The sequence below is a fragment of the Oryx dammah genome, unplaced genomic scaffold (assembly GCF_014754425.2).
Source record: "Oryx dammah isolate SB20612 unplaced genomic scaffold, SCBI_Odam_1.1 HiC_scaffold_23, whole genome shotgun sequence".
Taxonomy (NCBI): domain Eukaryota; kingdom Metazoa; phylum Chordata; class Mammalia; order Artiodactyla; family Bovidae; genus Oryx; species Oryx dammah.
In genome coordinates this window covers 19,972,068-19,996,344 of record NW_024070207.1, presented here as the reverse complement: position 1 = coordinate 19,996,344, position 24,277 = coordinate 19,972,068, and positions in this window count along the sequence as shown.

The following is a 24,277-nucleotide window of genomic DNA, read 5'->3' as shown; positions in this document are numbered from 1 at the left end:
TCATGAAAGTGAAAGAGGAGAGTGAAAAAGTTGGCTTAAAGCTCAATATTCAGAAAACGAAGATCATGACATCTGGTCCCATCACTTCATGGGAAATAGATGGGGAAACAGGGGAAACAGTGTCAGACTTTATTTTTGGGGGGCTCCAAAATCACTGCAGATGGTGAGTACAGCCATGAAATTAAAAGACGCTTACTCTTTGGAAGGAAAGTTATGACCAACCTAGATAGCATATTGAAAATCAGAGACATTACTTTGCCAACAAAGGTCCATCTAGTCAAGTCTATGGTTTTTCCAGTGGTCATGTATGGATGTGAGAGTTGGACTGTGAAGAAAGCTGAGTGTTCAGTTCAGTTCAGTCACTCAGTCGTGTCCGATTCTTTGTGACCCCATGAAATGCAGCACGCCAGGCCTCCCTGTCCATCACCAACTCCCAGAGTTCACCCAAACCCATGTCCATTGAGTCGGTGATGCCATCCAACCACCTCATCCTCTGTCGTCCCCTTCTCCTCCTGCCCTCATACTTTCCTAGCATCCGGGTCTTTTCAAGTGAGTCAGCACTTCGCATCAGGTGGCCAAAGTATTGGAGTTTCAGTTTCAACATCAGTCCTTCCAATGAACACCCAGGACTGATCTCCTTTAGAATGGACTAGTTGGATCTCCTTGCAGTCAAAGGGACTCTCAAAAGTCTTTTCCAACACCACAGTTCAAAAAGCATCAATTCTTCGGTGCTCAGCTTTCTTTATAGTTTTCTGAATGTTGAGCTTTAAACCGACTTTTTCACTCTCCTCTTTCACTTTCATCAAGAGGCTTTTTAGTTCCTCTTCACTTTCTGCCATAAGGGTGGTGTCATCTGCATAACACTAACAAACACTAAGGCAATTAGTTGGCTGTATCTACTGAATGTGTAAATATGTTCCTCTTTAAAAGGAAGAACAGAAAAACCAACTAATAGCCATCTTATTTTTGTTGCTAAATCTTACTCCTGTGTATCATGGTTGGTTCACTGTTCCACTTCAGCTTTTAGAGTCAAACAGGATATATCACTGAAATGGGTAACATACTGCTGCTGCTGCTAAGTTGCTTCAGTTGAGTCCAACTCTGTGTGACCCCATAGAAGGCAGCCCACCAGGCTCCCCCATCCCTGGGATTCTCCAGGCAAGAACACTGGAGTGGGTTGCCATTTCCTTCTCCAATGCATGAAAGTGAAAAGTGAAAGTGAATTTGCTCAGTCGTGTCCGACTCTTAGCGACCCCATGGACTGCAGCCTACCAGGCTCCTCCTTCCATGGGATTTTCCAGGCAAGAGTACTGGAGTGGGGTGCCATCACCTTCTCTGGGGTAATATACCAGTGATTAAAAAAAATTCAGTTTATTTCTTTCTTCCAGAACTACCCTCTGGAGAGACTTTGCTCCAAGCTGTTACTCTGCAACATGATCCAGAGCTCATTCTTCCATAAAATTTTTAGCTTCCAGGCAAATTTAGCTGATAACTTCTAAAATGATCAGTGCTCTTCACTGTTTAACACATTTTCCTTAACCATTCTCTATTGCCCTCTAGCTTATAAAGGCTTGGCAATATCTTGAATGATATTATTAATATGAATCTTGCAGTTTGCTATAAAATGAGCCAAATGTTATTGTATTCACAGCTTCTCATGGGAGTAGATTTTTAGAGGTAAGCAAAGTTCATCCCTAGAAGAACAGTTGTTTCTGGATCACTAGCATATCACTTTGTATAGAAATTGATTCACACTTTAAACCTCTACACTAGAGTTTTATATATCCCACTAACTGACATCAATTATCTGGTATATTTTATTCTTCATCAAATATTTTCTTTAGGTTTGCTTTCATACTGGCATTCAAAGTTCTCAAAAATCTTACCCAGAGGTAGAATTCTGTGAAGCTAACAGGATGTAATCTCTGGCTCCTTCACCTACATGGATCCATTTCCAGCCCTGGGAAAGCCTTAACAATGTACTCATATAGCAATGCATTTCTGAAAATTTTGAAGAATTATCATAAAGTATATTCAGTTAAAACCACTGCTGCATTCTCCTCTGATTTTGCTTCATGTCAGATGGCATTGAGGGATCATAGTTATAGGCTTTTTTACAACTCACTAAACATACATTGGCAAGCAATCTGAAGCTGACAAAAATAACATAAAATTCATAATTTGCCATTATAATGAGGATATTGACAAATGTGTTAATGAGTGCCATCAATTCAAAGAGTGGTAGGATCATTCATTACCCAGGAAAACTTGATGTGTTAAGAAATTTTCAATTTACATATAAAAAAGTTCAATAGTAGTTTTATCAAATTTGACAACAATTCTAAAAAGATTATATGACATTATTTATAATGAGTTCCAAAGCTGAAAAAATCTGTTTTAAACTAGCAATGATAAAAATAAATATCACACTATAGGTAAAAAACAATCATTTCTATGTTTTTTTCCACAGATATTCATATTATAAAGCCATTGTCTTATGAAGAGGTGATCGACAAATATCAGGCAAAATTTGTATGAAGAAAACTAGTGTAGAGGTGTTCAAGCCATGATTTAATAAAAAGTTATTTTTCTAGAGTTTAAAAATGTCAGATTTCTAAAATTTGAAGTTTATTGAGATTTCTTTTTAAAATATTTTTTCATATCAAATATTGCATTCAAAACTTCATCGCATTTCTCTTAAAGAAGGCCCCCAATTATATTAACTGTAGAACCCATCAAACCTAGATGAACCCCTGATCTGACACTCACTACCCAGTTAAAATTATCTCCCCCTATTTCCCAACATGAACCGTCCGTATCAGTAACACCAATTGCCACACATGAGATAAGCCAAGTTCCTTATCATCCCTCAAACATACAATGAGTTTGAGCAAACTCCAAGACATGGTGAAGGACAGGAAAGACAGACATACTGCAGTCCATGGAGTCACAGAGTTGGACATGACTGAGCGAATGAACAACAACAATAGTATATGCACACACACATAATTAAAAAGGAAACAGTTTAAACAAAAGTCAGGATTAATAGCCATAAATAACAGTTATGATTTTTAGTTTCTGTCAAATGCTCTGACCCCAAGTCCACTTTCTGTTTATTAAACAGAAAAATTACTAAATGTTAGAAAGATGTTAGGCTCATTAGTGCCAAACAGATTTGTTCCTGAACATAATCCATTCATTCATATAATTTATATTTGTTTTCTTTCTCCTGTGTGTCTGTATACACAAGATACCTGGTTTCATTGGAATCCTACTGGGAGAAAATGAGGGGAAAACAATCAATGCACATAAATATAAAAGTTATCTTGAGCTGGAAAAAAATCATTGAAGAAAAGAAAATGGAATAATACAAGTGAAATTGGGATGACATTTGTTTATGGACAATCAGAAAAAAAATTAAAAGATAGCTTTCTCACTGACTTATTTTTAATTAATTTATTTATTTTAATTGGAGGCTAATTATTTTATTGTAGTGGGTTTTGCCATACATTGACTGAATCAGCCATGGGTGTACATGTGTTCCCATCCTGAACCCCCCTCCCACTTCCCTCCCCATCCCATCCCTAGGGTCATCCCAGTGCACCAGCCCTGAGCACCTGGTCTAATGCATCGAACCTGGACTGGTGATCTATTTCACATATGGTAATATACATGTTTCAATGCTATTCTCTCATATCACCCCACCCCCACATTCTCCCACAGAGTCAAAAACTCTGTTGTTTATCTCTGTGTCTCTTTTGCTGTCTCACATATAGGGTCATTGTTACCATCTTTCTAAATTCTATATATATGTGTTAATTACTCTATTGGTGTTTTTCTTTCTGACTTACTTCACTCTGTATAATAGGCTCCAGTTTCATCCACCTCATTAGAACTGATTCAAATGTATTCTTTTTAGTGGCTGAATAATATTCCATTGTGTATATGTACCACCACTTTCTTATTCATTCATCTGCCAATGGACATCTTGATTGCTTCCATGTCCTAGCTATTGTAAACAGTGCTGTGATGAACATTGGGGTACACGTGTCTCTTTCAATTCTGGTTTCCTCAGTGTGTATGCCAAGCAGTGGGATTGCTGGGTGGTATGGTAGTTCTACTTCTAGTTTTTTAAGGAATCTCCACACTGTTCTCCATAGTGGCTGTACTAGTTTGCATTCCCACCAACAGTGTAAGAGGGTTCCCTTTTCTCCACACCTTCTCCCGCATTTATTGTTTGTAGACTTTTGGATGGCAGCCATTCTGACCGGCGTGAGATGGTACCTAACTGTGGTTTTGATTTGCATTTCTCTGATAATGAGTGATGCTGAGCATCTTTTCATGTGTTTGTTAGCCATCTGTATGTCTTCTTTGGAGAAATGTCTGTTTAGTTCTTTGGCCCATTGTTTATTGGGTCCTTTATTTTTCTGGTATTGAGCTGCAGGAGCTGCTTGTATATTTTTGAGATTAGTTGTTTGTCAGTTGCTTCATTTGCTACTATTTTCTCCCATTCTGAAGGCTGTCTTCACCTTATAGTTTCCTTCTTTGTGTAAAAGCTTTTAAGTTTATTTAGGTCCCATTTGCTTATTTAATTTTTTTTATTTCCATTATTCTGGCTTATATTCATAAAACTTATTACTGTGTATGATCTGAAATACTCCATATATACCACCAAGGCACATGCCTTTCATGTTGCCAAACACTAGACCATATTTACATTTTGAAGTAGATCAGTTCAGTTCAGTCTTTCAGTCATGCCCAACTCTGTGAACCCATGGACTGCAGCACACCAGGCTTCCCTTTTCATCACCAACTCCCGGAACTTGCTCAAGCTCATGTCCATAGAGTTGGTGATGCTATCCAACCATCTCATCCTCTGTCATCCCCTTCTCCTCCTGCTTTCCATCTTTCCAAGCATCGTGTCCTAGCTATTGTAAACAGTGCTGTGATGAACATTGGGGTACACGTGTCTCTTTCAATTCTGGTTTCCTCAGTGTGTATGCCAAGCAGTGGGATTGCTGGGTGGTATGGTCTTTTCCAGTGAGTCAGTTCTTCACCTCAGGTGGCCAAAGTATTGGAGTTTCAGCTTCAGCATGTCCTTCCAATAAATATTCAGGACCGATTTCCTGTAGGAGTGACTGGTTTGAAGTAGATAGATCTGGACAAAATTCTCAGCTCTATCCTTTACCAGGTGTGAAATCTTGGCCAAATTCTCTCTATATACCTCAGATTCCATATCATAAAAATGAAGACAATCAAAATAACAATCATATGATTGTTATAAAGAATAAATAAGAGAAAGAAATGAATATGCTTTGCAGAATTCCTGGTACATCATAACCAACCTTTTGCAAAAGTCCTATGACAATTTTACCATTTGACAATTATCAGGTCCTTTGGATAAATAAAAGGAGCCTTTGGTAGTTAGAAATTGGCAGAGGCTGTACATTTCCTTCCTGCAAAATCTCACTACCAGGTGGTATGCTTCATGAAAAACAGATTTTCAAGTGTACAAATATCTATAAGCACCAAACCCTCATAATTGTGTGTAGCTCAGGGTAATTCTCGCTCTAAATGAGACACACAGACTGACACTTTGCAGCAAAGATTTACTCTGTGAAGATATTATAATATTCCTGCAGCAGGAGGAGCCAATGTGGTAGTCTCATCATATGGTAGAGTCCTCTGTGAAGTACACGGGTACCAAATCAGCAGGGTTCTAGATATTGAGTTCTGTACAGAGTATTATTGGTTGCTGGCATTGTCAGATTCTTATGCATGGTTCTAATAAGGGGAGCGAGATTGTATTATCTTTCCAACTAGCCTTCTCTCTTGAACACCACTAATGAAACATGCTTCTAACATCTCATTCTAAATACAAACTCTCTGGTATAGATTTTATTAAAATATCAGAAATGTTAAATATTTTATTTTGTTAATTCCAACTGAAGTTACCTCAAGTGATAATTAAGTGCAATGACTTTGTCATAATTTGTGCAGACATATTTATATTTGGGAAAGGAGTACTTCTAGGCTGTATATTGTCACCCTGCTTATTTAAATTGTATGCAGAGTAAATCATGTGAAATGCTGGGCTAGATGACTCACAAGCTGGAATCAAGTTTGCTGGGAGAACTGTCAACAACCTCAGATATACAGATGATACCACTCTAATGGCAAAAAGTAAAGAAGAACTAAAGAACCTCTTGATGAGGGTGAAAGAGAGTGAAAAAGCTGGCTTAAAACTCAACATTTAAAAAACCAAGATCATGGCATCTAGTCCCATCACTTCATGGCAAATTGATGGGGAAAAAGTAGAAACAGTGACAGATTTTAGTTTCTTCGGTTCCAAAATCACTGCAAACAGTGACTGCAGCCAAGAAATTAAAAGATGCTTGCCCCTTGGAAGGAAAGTTAAGACAAACCTAGACAGCATATTAAAAAGCAGAGACATCACTTATACTAAGGTCTGTATAGTCATGTACGGATATGGGAGTTGGACCATAAAGAAGGTTGAGTGCCCATGGATTGATGCTTTTGAATTGTGATACTAGAGAAGACTCTCGAGAGGCCCTTGGACAGCAAGGAGATCAAACCAGGCAATCCTGAAGGAAAAGAACCCCGAATATTCATTGGAAGGGCTGATGCTGAAGCTCTAATACTTTGGCCACCTGATGCAAAGAGCTGACTCTCGGAAAAGACCTTGATGCTGGGAAGGATTGAGGGCATAAAGAGAAGGGGGTGACAGAGGATGAGATGGTTGGATGGTATCACAGACTCAGTGAACATGAATTTGACCAAATTCTGGGAGATAGGGAAGAACAGGGAAGTCTGGTGTGCTGCAGTCTATGGGGTTGCAAAGAGTTGAACACAACTTAGCAACTGAGCAACAAAGAGTTTCTCATGTTCTTTCATGCTCTTACTAAGATTCTGAGACAGAATGAAGGTAGGAAAATAAATTTTGTCTTTTGTCTTTCGTCTACACATACACAAACACACAAAATAACTCGATTTCTCTTTTAGAGAAATTTCTTTGATTTGTTTTAATCTGTGGGACTTCAAATAAATGAATTATGTCAACCCTAAAAGAAATCAACCCTGTATATTCACTGGAAGGACTGATGCTGAAGCTCCAGTACTTTGGCCACCTGATGCAAAGAGCCAGCTCATTGGAAAAGACCCTGATGGTGGGAAAGATCAAGGGCAAGAAGAGAAAACGGCAACAGAGAATGAGATGGTTGGATAGCATCATCAACTCAAGGGACATGATTTTGAGTAAACTCTGGGAGATAGTGAAGGACAGAGAAGCCTGGTGTGCTTCAGTTCATGGGGTCACAAAGAGTCAGACACGACTTAGAGAGTAAACAACAATGAAGTTGTCATAATTTTTACACATTTATATCACTGCATATGCTTAAGTATTTTTAAAGTAAAATACTCCATAATATAACAGCTCAATAATATTAGCTGTTATTTTAAGTATATTAAAAATATAGGTTAGAACCTTTGTTGTGATAATTAGAACTAATATAAAGAAAGATCCAGTTATCCTATTATTGAGTAATTGTCTATCCCTAATGACTGTGAAAGTTAAGGAAGAACTGATTAATTCTTTCTGGTTACCAGTTAACCAGAACATCAGCCTTCATGAACCTGCAGACCTGTTGGATACAAAGTAGGTGTTTAATATATCACTACTTTTGTATACATGCAAACAGTTAAAAAATACTTATTATTGATATTATTATGACTACTAATATTTTAAATGGAAAAAATGAAAATTAATAGTTCTACTTCACAATTTCCCTTCTAGTTTTACTTGTTTCTAGTAGAAACAACAAGATATAAAAAGGAAATATAAAACTCACTCAGTCCAGCTTTGCGACTGGTTACCTGTGTGACTAGACACAAGTCTCAGCTTCTGTGCTTCAATGTCCTAATCTATAAAGTAAGGAAGATACCCACTCCCCCTAACTGGCAGAGATGTTTTGAAAAGAAAATGAAGTTATACATGAGAATATTTATTGACAAATTTTAAAGCATTATACTAATATAGGCTATTGTTATGAATATTTTTATTTTGTTTTTGTTAGTAATAAGAGAGCATAATAACACAAGAGCCAATGGTAACAGCATTACTGACAGTAATCAAATTAGACATCAGTGGATGGAAGAAGCTAGCCTACAAAAATATATCAGTATGTATAAAAGTCATTCATTTTTCATAAACACCAAAATGAAAAATTCTTTTTCCTTGAATTGAGAAGCTGATGCTATTTTTTATAGACCTTCAATAAACTATTCACTAGTTTTCCATCTCTAACTTTTTATATTTATATTCAAAACACTAGCTGATTCATTTTCTTGATATTTTTGAGTTCTATTTGAGTACCCTCTAAGGACCAATCATGTAAGATGTGTAGCTGCCTATAAGCTATGCTATTGAAAGCTCAGAAGTTTCTTTTTAAGAATATTTTGACTGGATTAGCTATTTCCTTACACTAGAGGATAAATATATTAGTAACCATACTGTAGGGATTTATTTATCTATTTGATGTCATTATGCAGGAAGCAAGTGTCTGAGAAATTGATGACAATGGATTGAATGAAAAAAATGTGGTGAGAGCTCTAAAGTGATATCTTAGTCTAGTGAAATGTAAGGGAAGTAGAAGAAGAGAATAAGGGTCAGCAGGGGTCTGTTTGTGAATACCAACTGACAGGATAAAGAGATGGAATGAACAGAGGACCAAATTGACATACTTCGCCATTTTGCTTGAGATAAACTTTGAGAATGGAATTCAGTAATCAGTTGACTCAAAAATTCAATTTGCCTCCATTTCCAAGTGGTGATCTGCCTTGAGAATCCCCAAGCATCCAGAAACAGGGAGGTCATCTCAGGATGAAAAAGCTCTCAATAAAAACTTTGCTTCCTCTACAATTTGGCCTCTAGCCAGCCTTGTAAAGATGTATTGTACAGAATATATTTAATTAAAACTCTTCATGTAATGCTCTGTGTGAAGTTAGTATATCAAGTAAATACCCACCTACTAATGACTATGATAAAATTCTAAGATATACAGGGTAAAAAAGCAGAGAGATTAAGAACCCAGGAACTCACATATCTCATAATCCTCTCTTAGTATTGCTCATCTGTATGCACTTATATCTTCACATTACAGGATCAGGAGTCAACTCTGACCAAGGCAAACTGTATATAAAGAGACATGTCTATCATTGAATGAGATTTTGAATTATTCCTGCTACTGTGAGTTGAATATCCAATATCCCTAAACATCTCTTTTAAAACATATATATCCAATTTGTGCTACTGAACAAACCAGGTCTTGGTTTCTGATTATTTTTTGGAACTGAAGTTTTATTTGTATTCTAAATACTAGATTCTGGAGCATGTTTGATGCCTTGATGCCTTAATATACTTTATACATATTGCCAATTGCCTTTCTCTATATTTCCTCCATTTGCAAGGTTTTTGCTCAAAATTGAATATACCACATACAGACATATCTTGTTATAATAAATCTTAAAATATCAATCACCACTTTCTGAAGACTCTTGTTTCTGTGACTTTCACTCAGATCAGATTCTCTAGGACTCCAATGCCAGCCAAGCTCAAGCACAATTTAACCACATTTGATTGAATGTTTTAATTTAAACTGATAATTGTTGCTTTCAGGAATTAGTTTTCTGGTTTAGTCAGCAAATCGTTCCCAGTTTACTTGTTTATCTACCCTTTCAAAACTAGCTTTGAAATTGAGTCTACCTGGGTTATTGCACTCACCTTAACTGTCATTTTTCTATTCTTAATCACAGTACATACACATATTTTCTATGATGCCCTATTGCTCTTACAATCCAAAAGTATACATCATTTTTATTTTCTTCACATTTTCTAAACAGAAGATTAATTTATAACCACATGTTATTTTCAAGAACTATTTACAATGAATATACTGATATCATAAAAGGAAGTGATAAGGAAGGAAAGAAAGAGAGGGAGGGAGAGAATTATTTCTCTTCTCTTTATAGGGAAGGAGGGAGGGAGAGATTGAGAAAAGGGAGGGAAGAAGGAAGGAATGGAGGGAGAAAGGAAGGAATGAAGGAAAATTGGAGTAACCACAAAGAAAACCTCAGTATTTTTTGCTTGTTGGCTTGGATCTCCAAGTATAATTCAAATGGAACATAAAAATCTACACTATATGATGTTAATGTCAAAATATCTCTCTTGATGCAAACACTCTTTGGTATTTTTCATCTGGAACTAAAAAGCACACTGCTCTCTGTTCAAGGAACATACTTATTATTCTATGTAAGACATCACTAATGCAGAAATAAAAATTTTAACATTAAAAATTTATATTTGTGATTTACATTAATTTCCATAGGGTAGTACATGGCATTATTTGTTCTTACGATTAAAGAACTCATTTTAAAAAACACTGCCTTAGATGGCAGAGGAGAAAATGCTAGCACAAGTAAGAACATAAAACATAAAGGTGTAAATTATATTCAAAAATGTCTAGAAAAAGAGCTTAGAAAACAGATTTCATATTACTATTTAAGATCTGAAGTATAATTGTAAGATAATGAGTTATTTCCTTATATGCTACATCAACTGACTCTGACAGCAGCTCCCAAAATTGAAATCCACCCAGATTTGCAGCAATGTCAATAATGTGTGTGATCTTACAAGGTGACTGTGTGAAGCGAATAACATATTTGTTTTGGTTGTGATTTTCAATTACATTGGTTTACTAAACATTACCCCATAAACCATTAAATGGTGTAAACAAAGACAGAGAAAGTATCCATGGACAAGAATACCAGCTTCTACTCTTATGTGAAACTGTAAAAATGTTAATTTCAAAGCCGTGTAAAAATTGGGAAAGTATCATAAGAAAAATATATTGAGACTAAATAATATTCTATTTTACACTTTAACATTTTCTTCTTCTTAGAACTATTTAGTGTAAGCTAAACTAAGGATGGTATGTGAAAGTAAAATTCAAAGATTCTAAGGTCGTAGCCAAGAAAACTTCACTTTGTTTATGGACAAAAGGCTAATTATGACCATAAAATAACCAAAATAGAGAGTAGGCTACATTCCAAGGGGGGAAAAACAAAACTGGTATAAATTCAGGTTCATCAGATCTCTCCTTCTCAAAAGGGAACTTCAAATGTGTAAAAAAAAAAAGATTAAAGTATCTTTGTAATTAAGACAGTATCTCAATCATATAACACAACTCTGAGGAGTGTCATCCAGATATAAAACATTTGGAATGAAATTAAAAGAATATATTAAGAATCAACTACAGAAAGGCCAGTATAATTTGTTGGGATATAAGCAGAAGAAAACATGAAAAAAAACTCCATTTCTCAAACTGAATGGACAACTGAGAGTATCATGTTGGCGAGGAAACAAATTGAGAAAGTATGATTGTAATGGAGAAATGCATTTAAAGTAGCAAATTGCCTATTTTTTTAATCAGTAAAAACTAAGCTACTGGAATGGAAGACAGAAACAAGTACATAACAAATAATGTATCAAGGGACAAAGAAGAAAACTCATTAAGAAAAAACCGGATACTCATAAAATGGGGATTCAAAAATCTAGATAACTGATATGTTTAATGAAATGAAAGAAAACAGATACAGCAACAAAAAAGTATTCACAAGTACAGTGTATGTTAGTCGCTCAGTCATGCCCGACTCTTTGCGACCCCATGGACTGCAGTCCACAAGGTTCCTCTGTCCATGAGATTTTCCAGGCAAGGATACTGGAGTGGGTTGCCATTTCCTTCTCCAGAGGATCTTCCTAAACCAGGGATCGAATCCAGGTCTCCTGCACTGCAGGCAAATTCTTTACTGACTGAGCTACAAGGGAAGCCCATTCACAAGTATAGAAGAAGGAAATCTAGAAATAACAAAAGTCCTGAGTCTACAAAGCAAAAGGCTTCACTGTCACAAGAAAAGTTTATAATGGCAAATAATAATAATAAAGCGTGCACACACACACAAAGATATCCCTTATTATATAACCTGAGGTAAAGGAATATTATATATACCCAGACATAAGAAAAAGGTTACTTGCTGAAACATTAAGACATTTTTGGTGACAAGTGAAAGAATACATGGTTTAAAAATAGTTGTTTCATCGCAGCACTGTTTATAATAGTGGAATCAACCTAGATGTCCATCAGCAGATGAGTGGATAAGAAAGCTGTGGTACATATACACAATGGAGTATTACTCAACCATTAAAAAGAATTTGGATCAGTTCTAAAGAGGTGGATGAAACTGGAGCCTATTATACGGAGTGAAGTAAGCCAGAAAGAAAAACACCAATACAGTATACTGTATAATGCATATATGTGGAATTCAGAAAGATGGTAATGATAACCCTGTATGCGAGACAGCAAAAGAGACGCAGATGTATAGAACAGTCTTTTGGACTCTGTGGGAGAAGGAGAGGGTGGGATGATTTAGGAGACTAACATTGAAACATGTGTAATATCATATATGAAACGAATCGCCAGTCCAGGTTTGATGCATGATACTGGATGCTTGGGGCTGGTGCACTGAGACAACCCAGAGGGATGGTATGGGGAGGGAGGAGGGAGAGGGGTTCAGGATGGGGAACACATGTATACCTGTGGCGGATTCATGTTGATGTATGGCAAAACCAATACAATATTGTAAAGTAATTAGCCTCCAATTAAAATAAATAAATGTATATTTAAAATAAATAAATAAATAAAAATAGTTGTTTCAATTCAACTAATAGGTGTTGATTTTTCATTTGTTTGTGGCTTTTTTCCCTCACATTACAAGAAATTTGAAATAGGCTCCTCCACAGTTGGTACAGTGGTTCAGTGATATCCACAAGGATCTGAGCCCTTTGTGTCCTTTCACATGATCATACTCAGAAGAAAGACTTTTGTCTTCAGTTTTTTTCTCTCATGGTCACTTGGCTATCGTATCATCCCACATCATGTCATCATATAACCACATCCAAAAGGAGGAACAGAGGGTAAACACTGTTTCCTCATTTGTCTTACTTACCTACTTATTTATATATTTGACTATAGAGATTTTATTTTAGAAGTACAAAGGATGTAGGTTCAACAATGTGGGACACTTTACAGTTTGCTTCATTTAAGTTTAAAAATAAGTCCATACTGTGGCTCAGTAAGAACTATATAAACGGTTTGAATGGCTGAGGTACTCATTTTCTCCATGAAAAGAAAAGGCAAAGAAACAAAGAATCTAACACACATGCAAGTTTTTCCATACCACCCTCAGTGCTAACCTGCTTCAGAGGGAGAGTAAAAGCAGGCAAGAAAGAGCAGCCATAGATTATTGGACAGCTACCAGCATCACGCTTTTCAGCAACAATTCAGCAGAGTTTGAAGCAGTTTTTAGTAAAACCATTACAACAAATTCTCCAAAGGACCTTTAACCACCTCAAGCTAACACCCAATAAATTTTAACACTGGTATAAAATTCAATTTAAACAATTAGAAAAAGGAAAAATGATACCACTTATGCTTCTATAGTGTGATTAACCTCTTAGATACTTTCATCACCTAGAAGTCTAATCACTTTTGGATGTAATTTCCATTTCTAATGGCAATCTTGTCACAACTGGCAGATGATACAGTAATGCTGAAAAAAAAAACCTCTATGTAATCTTGTCAAATTAAAAGAACTCTGCCCCTTGGAAGAAAAGTTATGACCAATCTAGACAGCTTATTAAACAAGACATTACTTTGCCCATAAAGGTCCATCTAGTCAAAGTTATGGTTTTTCCAGTAGTCATGTATGGATGTGAGAATTGGACTATAAAGAAAACTGAGTGCTAAAGCATTGATGATTTTAAACTGTGGTGTTGGAGAAGACTCTTGAGAGACCTTTGGACAGCAAAGAGATCCAACCAGTAAATCCTAAAGGAAATCGGTCCTGAATCTTCTTTCACAGGACTGATGCTGAAGCTAAAACTCCAATACTTTGGCCACCTGATGCAAAGAACTGACTCATTTGAAAAGACCCTGATGCTGGGAAAGATTGAAGGTGGGAGGAAAAGGGGATAGCAGAGGGTGAGATGGTTGGATGGCATCACCAACTCAATGGACATGAGTTTGAGTAAATCCTGGGTGTTAGTGATGGACAGGGAGGCCTGGTGTGCTACAGTCCATGGGGTTGCAAAATTGGACATGACTGAAAGACTGAACTGAATCATATGTTTTAAAGATCCTAAAAGTTGGAATCAGTAAAGCCCACAGAAATTCATTCTTGCCTTTAAGAACATTTGGATTTTGGTTTTGAAAGGGCAGAACCTCAATTCTGAAACCAAATGTAGAAGTCAGAATTGGCGGTTCTCAGTGACAGTGAGTAACTTCCTAGGTGATACAATGCAAAGGAATAGGGTCTCCAGGGATGTTTTTTCTTGTTGGCTCTTAGGCCTCACTCATTTTCATTTCCTACATCCTGCAAAACTTTATTCTGCTCTTTACCATCACTTTGCATGTCTGAATTCAGTAGTGCCAGGTTATCATATAACATGCATGGTGTGTGAAGTCCTTATATCTTTCATACTCAGCATTTTCAGTTCTGCAATTGTAACATCAAAAGTTGATTTTCCTAACCTGCAGGCATAGCCAGGGGAATTAAGAATTTCATAGAAAAAAATGAAGTGGACTCATAGATAAAGAGAACAAACTAGTGGTTACCAGTTGGGGGAGGGGCAATATGGAGAGGGGGACTGGGAGGTACAAAATATTATGTGTAAGATAGGCTCAAGGGTATATTGTAAAACACGGTGGATATAGCCAATATAATAACTGTAAATGGAACATAAGTGTAAAAATTGTATAAAATTTTATCTTCCCAACCCAGGGATCAAACCCAGGTCTCCCACATTGCAGGCAGATTCTTTACCAGCTGAGCCACAAGGGAAGCCCAAGAATACTGGCGTGGGTAGCCTATCCCTGCTCAAGAGGATCTTCCCAACCCAGGAATTGAACCAGGTTCTCCTGCATTGCATGCAGATTCTTTACGAATTGAGCTATCAGGGAAGCCTTTTAAAAATAAAAATAAATGAATTTCATAGTTCAGTTGCACAGTTGTGTCCAACTCCTTGCAAACCCATGGACTGCAGCATGCCAGGCCTCACTGCCCATCACCAACTCCCGCAGTTTACCCAAACTCATGTCCATTGAGTCGGTGATGCCATCCAACAATCTCATTCTCTGTCATCCCCTTCTCCTCCCACCTTCAATCTTTCCCAGCATCAGGGTCTTCTCAAATGAATCAGTTCTTTGAATCAGGTGGCCAAAGTATTGGAGTTTCAGCTTCAGCATCAGTCCTGCGAAAGAAGATTCAGGACCGATTTCCTTTAGGATTTACTGGTTGGATCTCTTTGCTGTCTAAAGGTCTCTCAAGAGTCTTCTCCAACACCACAGTTCAAAAGCATCAATGCTTTGGCACTCAGCTTTCTTTATAGTCCAACTCTCACATCCATACATGACTACTGGAAAATCCATAGCTTTAACTAGACAGACCTTTGTTGACAAAGTAATGTCTCTGCTTTTCAATATGCTGTCTAGGCTGGTCATAACTTTTCTTCCAAAGAGCAAGCATCTTTGAATTTCATGGCTGCACTCACCATCTGCAGTGATTTTGGAGCCCCCCAAAATAAAGTCTGTCACAGTTTCTACTGTTTCCCCATCTATTTGCCATGAAGTGATGGGATCAAATGCCATGATTTTAGCTTTCTGAATATTGAGTTTTAAGCCAAATTTTTCACTCTCCTCTTTCACTTTCATCAAGAGGCTCTGTAGGTCTTCTTCACTTTCTGCTATAAAGGTGGTGTCATCTGCGTATCTGAGGTAATTGACATTTCTCCTAGCAATCTTGATTCCAGCTTGTGCTTCATCCAGCCCAGTATTTCTAATGATGTACTCTGCATATAAGTTAAATAAGCAGGGTGACAATATAGAGCCTTGATGTACTCCTTTCCCAATGTGGAACCAGTCTGTTGTTCCATGTCCAGTTCTAACTGTTGCTTTCTGACCTGCATACAGATTTCTCAAGAGTCAGGTCAGGTGGTCTGGTATTCCCATCTCTTTAAGAATTTTCCACAGCTTGTTGTGGTCCACACAAAGACTTTGGCATAGTCATTAAAGCAAAAATAGATGTTTTTCTGAAACTCTCTTGCTTTTTTGATGATCCAACAGATTTAGCAATTTGATTTCTGGTTCCTCTGCCTTTTCTAAATCCAGCTTGAACATCTGGATGTTCACAGTTCATATACTGTTGAAGCCTGGCTTGGAGAATTTTTAGATTTACTTTACTAGTGTGTGAGATGAATGCAACCTTGTGGTAGTTTGAGCATTCTTTTGCACTGCCTTTCTTTTGGATTGGAATGAAAACAGACATTTTCCAGTCCTGTGGCCACTGCTGAGTTTTCCAAATTTTCTGACATATTGAGTGCAGCACTTTCACAGTATCATTTAGGATTTGAAATAGCTCAACTGGAATTCCATCACCAAAATTGATAACAAGATGTAAGTAAACAGGATGCATTGGTAGAAATTCTGTCATTTCAATATCATTAGCAGCTTTAAAGCTATCAGGCTGATCTTTGAAGCTTTCCTCCTGTGACAAATTCAGCCAAATACCTGTGTTGGTGCCCTTTCATTCTATCATAGAAAACCTTGGACTTACTAATGTTAGATATGTTTTATATGTGTCTGCTAAAAATGCTATCTGATCACTATTTATTCTTCCAATCCAAGAACACAGTATATCTTTCGATCTGTTTGTATTTCCTTCAATTTCTTCTACCAGTATTTTATAGTTTCGGGAGTGCAAGTCTTTTCCTCCCTTAGGTAGGTTTATTCCTAGGTATTTGATACTTTTTGACATGATAGTAAATGATATTGTTCCTTAATTTCTCTTTCTCAAATTTCATAATTAGTGTATAGAAATGCAACAGACTTCTATACAGTATAATTCCCTTTGCAAACAGTGACAGTTTTACTTCTTTTTCAATATTTTCAAAAAATGATTATACAACTTAAGGCAATCTTAACATTCAATGCAATCCCTATCAATTTACCAATGCATTTTTTACAGAACAAGAATAAAAAAAAATTATTTTGTAGTGAAAAAAGGACCCCAAATGGCCAAAGCAATTTTGAGAAAGTAAAACAAAGCTGGAGAAATCAGGCTCCCTAACTTCAGACTATACTACAAAGCTACAGTGATCAAAACAGTATGGTACTGGCACAAAAACAGACACATAGATGAGTGGAACAGGATATAAAGCTCAGAAATAAACCTATGTATTTATGGTCAGTTATTCCATTAATGAAGGAGGTAAGAATACACAACAAGGAAAAGGCAGTCTCTTCAATAAGTGAAGCTGGAAAAAACAGCCACTTGTAAAAGAATGAAATTAGAACATTCTCTAACACCATATACAAAAACAAACTGAAAATGGATTAAAGAACTAACAATAAGACCAGATACTATAAAACTCCCAGAAGAAAACATAAGCAGAACACTCTTTGACATAAATCATAGCAATGTCTACAGCAATGTCTACTTGGATCCATCTCTTAGAGTGATGGAAATAACAACAACAACAACAACAAAAAAAAAAAAAAAACACTAGGATAAACAATAATGAAAAATATGAATAATATATATATAAATAATCTCTGCTGTACAGTAGAAATTAACATTGTAAAACAACTATTTCAATAAAATAAATTAAAATAAATAAGTAAATGGGGTCTAATTAAATTTAAATGCTTTTGCACAGCAAAGGGAACCATAAACAAAATGAGAAGACAACTTAGAGAATGGGAGAAGGTATTTGCAAATGATGCATCCAACAAGGGATTATTTCCACAATATATAGACAACTCATACAGCTCAATATCACAAAAACAAACAAATGTTAGTTACTCATTTGTGTCCAACTTTTTGCGATCCCATGTAATGTAGCTAGCCAGGTTCCTTTGTCCATGGAATTCTCCAGGCAAGATTACTGGAGTATGTAGCCATCCCATTCTCCAGGGGATCTTCCTGACCAGGTGTCAGACCTTGGTCTCCCACATTGCAGTCATATTATTTACCATCTGAGCCACCAGGGAAGCACAAAACCAAATAATCCAATCAAAAGATGTGCAGAAGAGTTAAAGAGACATTCCAGACATTCCTCTAAAGAATGGACTTACCTGGTGGCTCAGATGGTAAAATGTCTGTCTACAATGTGGGAGACAGAACCCGGGTTCAATCCCTGGGTTGGGAAGATCCCCTGGAGAAGGAAATGGCAATCCACTCCAGTACTATTGCCTGGAAAATCCCATGGACAGAGGAGCCAGGTAGGCTACAGTCCATGGGGTCGCAAAGAGTCGGACACGACTGAGCGACTTCACTCACTTACTCACTCACTCACTCCTCTAAAAAATACATACAGATTTCCAACAGTCAGTTCAGTTGTTCAGTCATGTCTGACTCTTTGCAATCCTATGGACTGCAGCATAGCAGGCCTCCCTGTCCATCACCAACTTCTGAAGCTTGCTCAAATTCATGTCCATCGAGTCAGTGATGCCATCCAACCATCTCATCCTCTGTTGTCCCCTGCTCCTCCTACCTTCAGTCTTTCCCAGCAGCAGGGTCTTTTCCATTGAGTTAGTTCTTTGCATCAGGTGGCCAAAGTAATGAAGTTTCAGTTTTAGCATCATTCCTTCCAATGAATATTCAGGACTGATTTCCTTTAGGATTTACTGGTTGGATCTCCTTACTGCCCAAGGGACTCTCAAGAGTCTTCTCAAACACCACAGTTCAAAAGCATCAGTTCTTTGGCACTCAACTTTCTTTATAGTGTAACTCTCACATCCATACATGACTAATGGAAAAATCATAGCTTTGACTTGACAGACCTTTGTTGGCAAAGTAATGTCTCTGCCTTTTAATATGCTATTTCGGTTTCTCATAGCTTTTCTTCCAAGGAGCAAGCATCTTTTAATTTCATGACTGCAGTGACAATCTGCAGTGATTTTGGAACCCAAGAAAATAAAGTCTGTCACTGTTTCCACTGTTTCTCCATCTATTTGCCATGAAGTGATGGGATCAAATACCATGATGTTAGTCATTTAAATTTTGAGTTTTAAGCCAGCTTTTTCACTCTTTTCTTTCACTTTCATCAACAGGCTCTTTAGTTCCTCTTTGCTTCATAAGGGTGGTGTGACCTGCATATCTGATGTTATTGATATTTCCCAGGCAGTCTTGATTCCAGCTTGTGCTTCTTCCAGCCCCACATTGTGCATGATGTACTCTGCATAAGTTAAATAAGTAGGGTGAGAATATACAGCCCTGATATGTTCCTTTGCCAATTTGGAACCACTCTGTTGTTCCATGTCTGGTTCTAACTGTCCCTTCTTGACCTTCATACAGATTTGTCAAGAGGCAGGTCAGATGGTCTCCTATTCCCATCTCTTGAAGTATTTTCCATACTTCGTTGTGATACACACACTCTAAGGTTTTAGTGTAATCAATGAAGCAGGAATAGGTATTTTTCTGGAATTCTCTTGCCTTCTCTATGATCCAGTGGATGTTGGCAATTTAATCTCTGGTTCCTCTGCCTCTTAAAATCCAGCTTGGGGGATGGTCCTTAGATGGTAGAGGAATAGGATGGGGAGACCACTTTCTCCCCTACAAATTCATCAAAAGAACATTTAAACACTGAGTAAATTCCACAGAACAACTTCTGAATGCTGGCAGAGGACATCAGGCACCCAGAAAAGCAGCCCATTGTCTTCGAAAGGAGGTAGGAAAAAAATATAAAAGACAAAAAAAGAGACAAAATAGGTAGGGATGGAGCTCTGTCCTGGGAAGGGAGTCTTAAAAAGAGAAGTTTCCAAACACCAGGAAACACTCTCACTGCCAAGTTTGTGGTGAGCCTTGGAAGCACAGAGGGCAACATAACAGGGAAGAAAAATAAATAAATAATTAAAACCCATAGATTACGAGCCCAACGGTAACTCCCCCAGTGGAGAAGCAGCATAGACGCCTGCACCCGCCACTAGCAAGCGGGGGCTGGGCAGGGAGGCGTGGGCTGCATTGCTTAGAGTAAGGATCTGGCCTGAATGCCCCTAAGTACAATCGGAGCAAACTAACTTGGGCTAGCAAACCAGACTGTGGGATAACTACCATGCAAAAAGCCAGCCCTAACCTAAGACACCGCCAGGCCCATTCACAGAACAAAGGAATGAACAGAGATAGCTGCCTGCAGACCATCCCCCTCGGGTGACAGGCAGTCAGAGCTGGAAGGGGACAATCGCAGCCCCAGAGACACATTATCTACAAAACTGTAACCAGGCTTCTTTGCTAACTAAGACTTCTTGGAGTTCTGGATGGTCAACATCCGCCTGAAAGGTGCGCCAGTTGTACACCCAGAAAACCGAGAAGCAGGGACGGGGGAGGCGATAAGTTACAGCAACTGCACTCGCCAAATACCTCATCACCTGAGCTGCTCGGACCTGGGAAGGGCACAAAATGCATGCTCAACCAAGTCTGCGCCTCTGAGGACTACCCGAGTGCCTGAACCTGAGTGGCTTGGACCTGGGAGGTGCATGCAGCCCAGGGCCGGCCTCAGATGGTTCCTGGTGGAGCAACCTAGAGCCTGAGCAGTGTGGGCAGGGAAGGCACACATGCCGTGAGCAGGGGCAGGCCCAGTGTGGCTGAGGTATTGCGAGCACACACCAGTGTTATTTGTTTGCAGCATCCCTCCCTCCCCACAGCGCAACTGAACAAGTGAGCCTAAAAAAAGTGTTCACCACCACCCCCTTTGTGTCAGGGCAGAAATCAGACGCTGAAGAGATCAGCAAACAGAAGAAGCTAAAACAGAGGGAACCGCCTTGGAAGTGACAGGTGCAATAGATTAAAACCCTGTCGTTAGTACTGACTACATAGAAAGGGGCCTATAGATCTTGAGAAATATAAGCTGGACCAAGGAACTATCTGAAAATGAACTGACACCACAATGCCCACAACAACACCAGCGAAAGTCCTAGATATATTTTTATTATTTTTAAGATCATTCTTTAAAAAAATTTTTTTTTAATTTTTAAATCCTCTATTACTCCTTTAATTTTCACCTTTATAACCTATTTCTTTGCAAAAAAAAAGACCCTACTTTTAAAAGCAAACTTAATATATATATGTATATAATTATAATTTTTGTGACTTTGTTTTTTTCTCTCTTTTTTTCTGTATTTCTTAAATATTGTATTTTTGAAATTCCAAACTCTACTCTAGATTTTTAATCTTTGCCTTTTGATATTTGTTATCAATTTGTACCTTTAAGAATGTAATCTTCAGTACCCATTTTTACTTGGGAGTGAGATTACTGGCTTGACTGCTCCCTCCCCCTTTGGATTCTCCTTTTTCTCCACCAGGTCGCCTGTGTCTGCTCCCTACCCCCTCTCTTCTCTACCCAACTCTGTGAATCTCTGTGTGTTCCAGACTGTGGAGAACACTTAGGGAACTGATTACTGGCTGGATCTGTCTCTCTCCTTTTCAGTCCCCCCTTTTATCCTCCTGGCCACCTCTGTCTCCTTCCTCCCTCTTCTCTTCCCTGTATAACTCCGTGAACGTCTCTGAGTGGTCCAGACTGTGGAGTGCACATAAGGAAGTGAATAATAGCTAGCTTGCTTTCTCCTCTATTGATTCCACCTCATCTCATTCGGGTCACCTCTAACTCTCTCCTTCCTTTACTATTCTCCATGTAACTCTTTGAATCTCTCTGGGTGTCCCTCACTGTGGAGAAACTTTTCATCTCTAACCTAGATGTTTTATCAATGGTGCTGTATAGAAGAAGTCTTGAGACTACTGTAAAAATAAGACTGAAAACCAGAAGCAGGAGGCTTAAGTTCAAACCCTGAGAACACCAGAGAACTCCTGACTCCAGGGAACATTAATTGACAGGAACTCATGAAACGCCTCCATAGCTATACTGAAACCAAGTACCACCCAATGGCCAACAAGTTCAAGAGCAAGACATACCACACAAATTCTCCAGTAACACAAGAACACAGCCCTGAGCTCCAATATACAGGCTGCCCAAAGTTACTCCAGAACCATTGACATCTCATAACTCATTACTAGACAGTTCATTTCACTCCAGTGAGACAAAATCCAGCTCAACCCACCAGAATACCAACACAAGCTTCCCTAACCAAGAAACATTGACAAGCCACCTGTACAACCCCACCCACAGCAAGGAAACTTCACAATAAAGAGAACTCCCAAAACTGCCAGAATACAAAAGGACACCCCAAACTCAGCAATATAAACAAGATGAAGAGAAAGAGAAATATCCAGCAGTAAGGGAACAGGATAAATGCCCACCACACGAAACAAAAGAGGAAGAGATAGGGAATCTACCTGATAAAGAATTCTAAATAATGATAGTGAAAATGATCCAAAATCTTGAAATCAAAATGGAATCACAGATAAAGAGCCTGGAGAGAAGGATTGAGAATATGCAAGAAAAGTTTAATAAGGAACAAGAAGAAATAAAAAAGAGTCAATATATAATGAATAATGCAATAAATGAGATAAAAAACACTCTGGAGGTAACAAATAGTAGAATAAGAGAGGCAGAAGATAGGATTAGTGAATTAGAAGATAGAATGGTAGAAATAAATTAATCAGAGAGGAAAAAAGAAAAACAAATAAAAAGAGATGAGGACCATCTCAGAGACCTCCAGGACAGTGTGAAACGCCATAACATTCGAATCATAGGAGTCCCAGAAGAAGAAGACAAAAAGAAAGACCATGAAAAAATACTTGAGGAGATAATAGTTGAAAATTCCCTAAAATGGGGAAGGAAATAATCACCCAGTCCAAGAAACCCAGAGTCCCAAACAGGATAAACCCAATATAAAACACCCCAAGACACATATTAATCAAATTAACAAAGAACAAATATTAAAAGCAGCAAGGGAAAAACAACAAATAACACTTAAGGGGATTCCCATAAGGATAACAGCTGATCTTTCAATAGAAACTCTTCAAGCCAGGAGGGAATGGCAAGACATACTTAAAGTGATGAGAGAAAATAACCTACAGCCCAGATTACTATACCCAGCAAGATCTCATTCCAATATGAAGGAGAAATCAAAAGTTTTAGAGACAAGCAAAAGCTGAGAGAATTCACCACCACCAAACCAGCTCTCCAACAAATGCTAAAGGATCTTCTCTAGACAGGAAACACAAAAAGGGTGTATAAACCCGAACCAAAAACAATAAAGTAATGGTAACGGGATCATACTTATCAATAATTACCTTAAACGTAAATGGGTTGAATGCCCCAACCAAAAGACAAAGACAGGCTGAATGTATACAAAAACAAGACTCCTATATATGTTGTCTACAAGAGACCCACCTCAAAACAGGGGACACATACAGACTGAAAGTGAAGGGCTGGAAAAAGATTTTCCATGAAAATAGAGACCAAAAGAAAGCAGGAGTAGCAATACTCATATCAGATAATATAGACTTTAAAACAAAGGCTGTGAAAAGAGACAAAGAAGGACACTACATAATGATCAAAGGATCAATCCAAGAAGAAGATATAACAATTATAAATATATATGCACCCAACATAAGAGCATTGCAATATATAAGACAAATGCTAACAAGTATGAAAGGGGAAATTAACAATAACACAATAATAGTGGGATACTTTAATACCTGACTCACACCTATGGATAGATCACTAAACAGAAAATTAACAAGGAAAAACAAACTTTGAATGATACAATAAACCAGTTAGACATAATTGATATCTATGGGACATTTCACCCCAAAACAATGAATTTTACCTTTTCCTCAAGTGCACACGGAAACTTCTCCAGGATAGATCACATCCTGGGCCATAAATCTAGCCTTGGAAAATTAAAAAAAACCTGAAATCATTCCAAGCATCTTTTCTGACCACAATGCAGTAAGATTAGATCTCAATTACAGGAAAAAAAAAAAAACTATGAAAAATTCCAACATATGGAGGCTGAACAACACGCTGCTGAATAACCAACAAATCACAGAAGAAATCAAAAAAGAAATCAAAATATGCATAGAAATGAATGAAAATGAAAACACAACAACCCAAAACCTGTGGACACTATAAAAGCAATGCTAAAGGGAAAGTTCATAGTAATACTGGCATACGTCAAGAAACAAG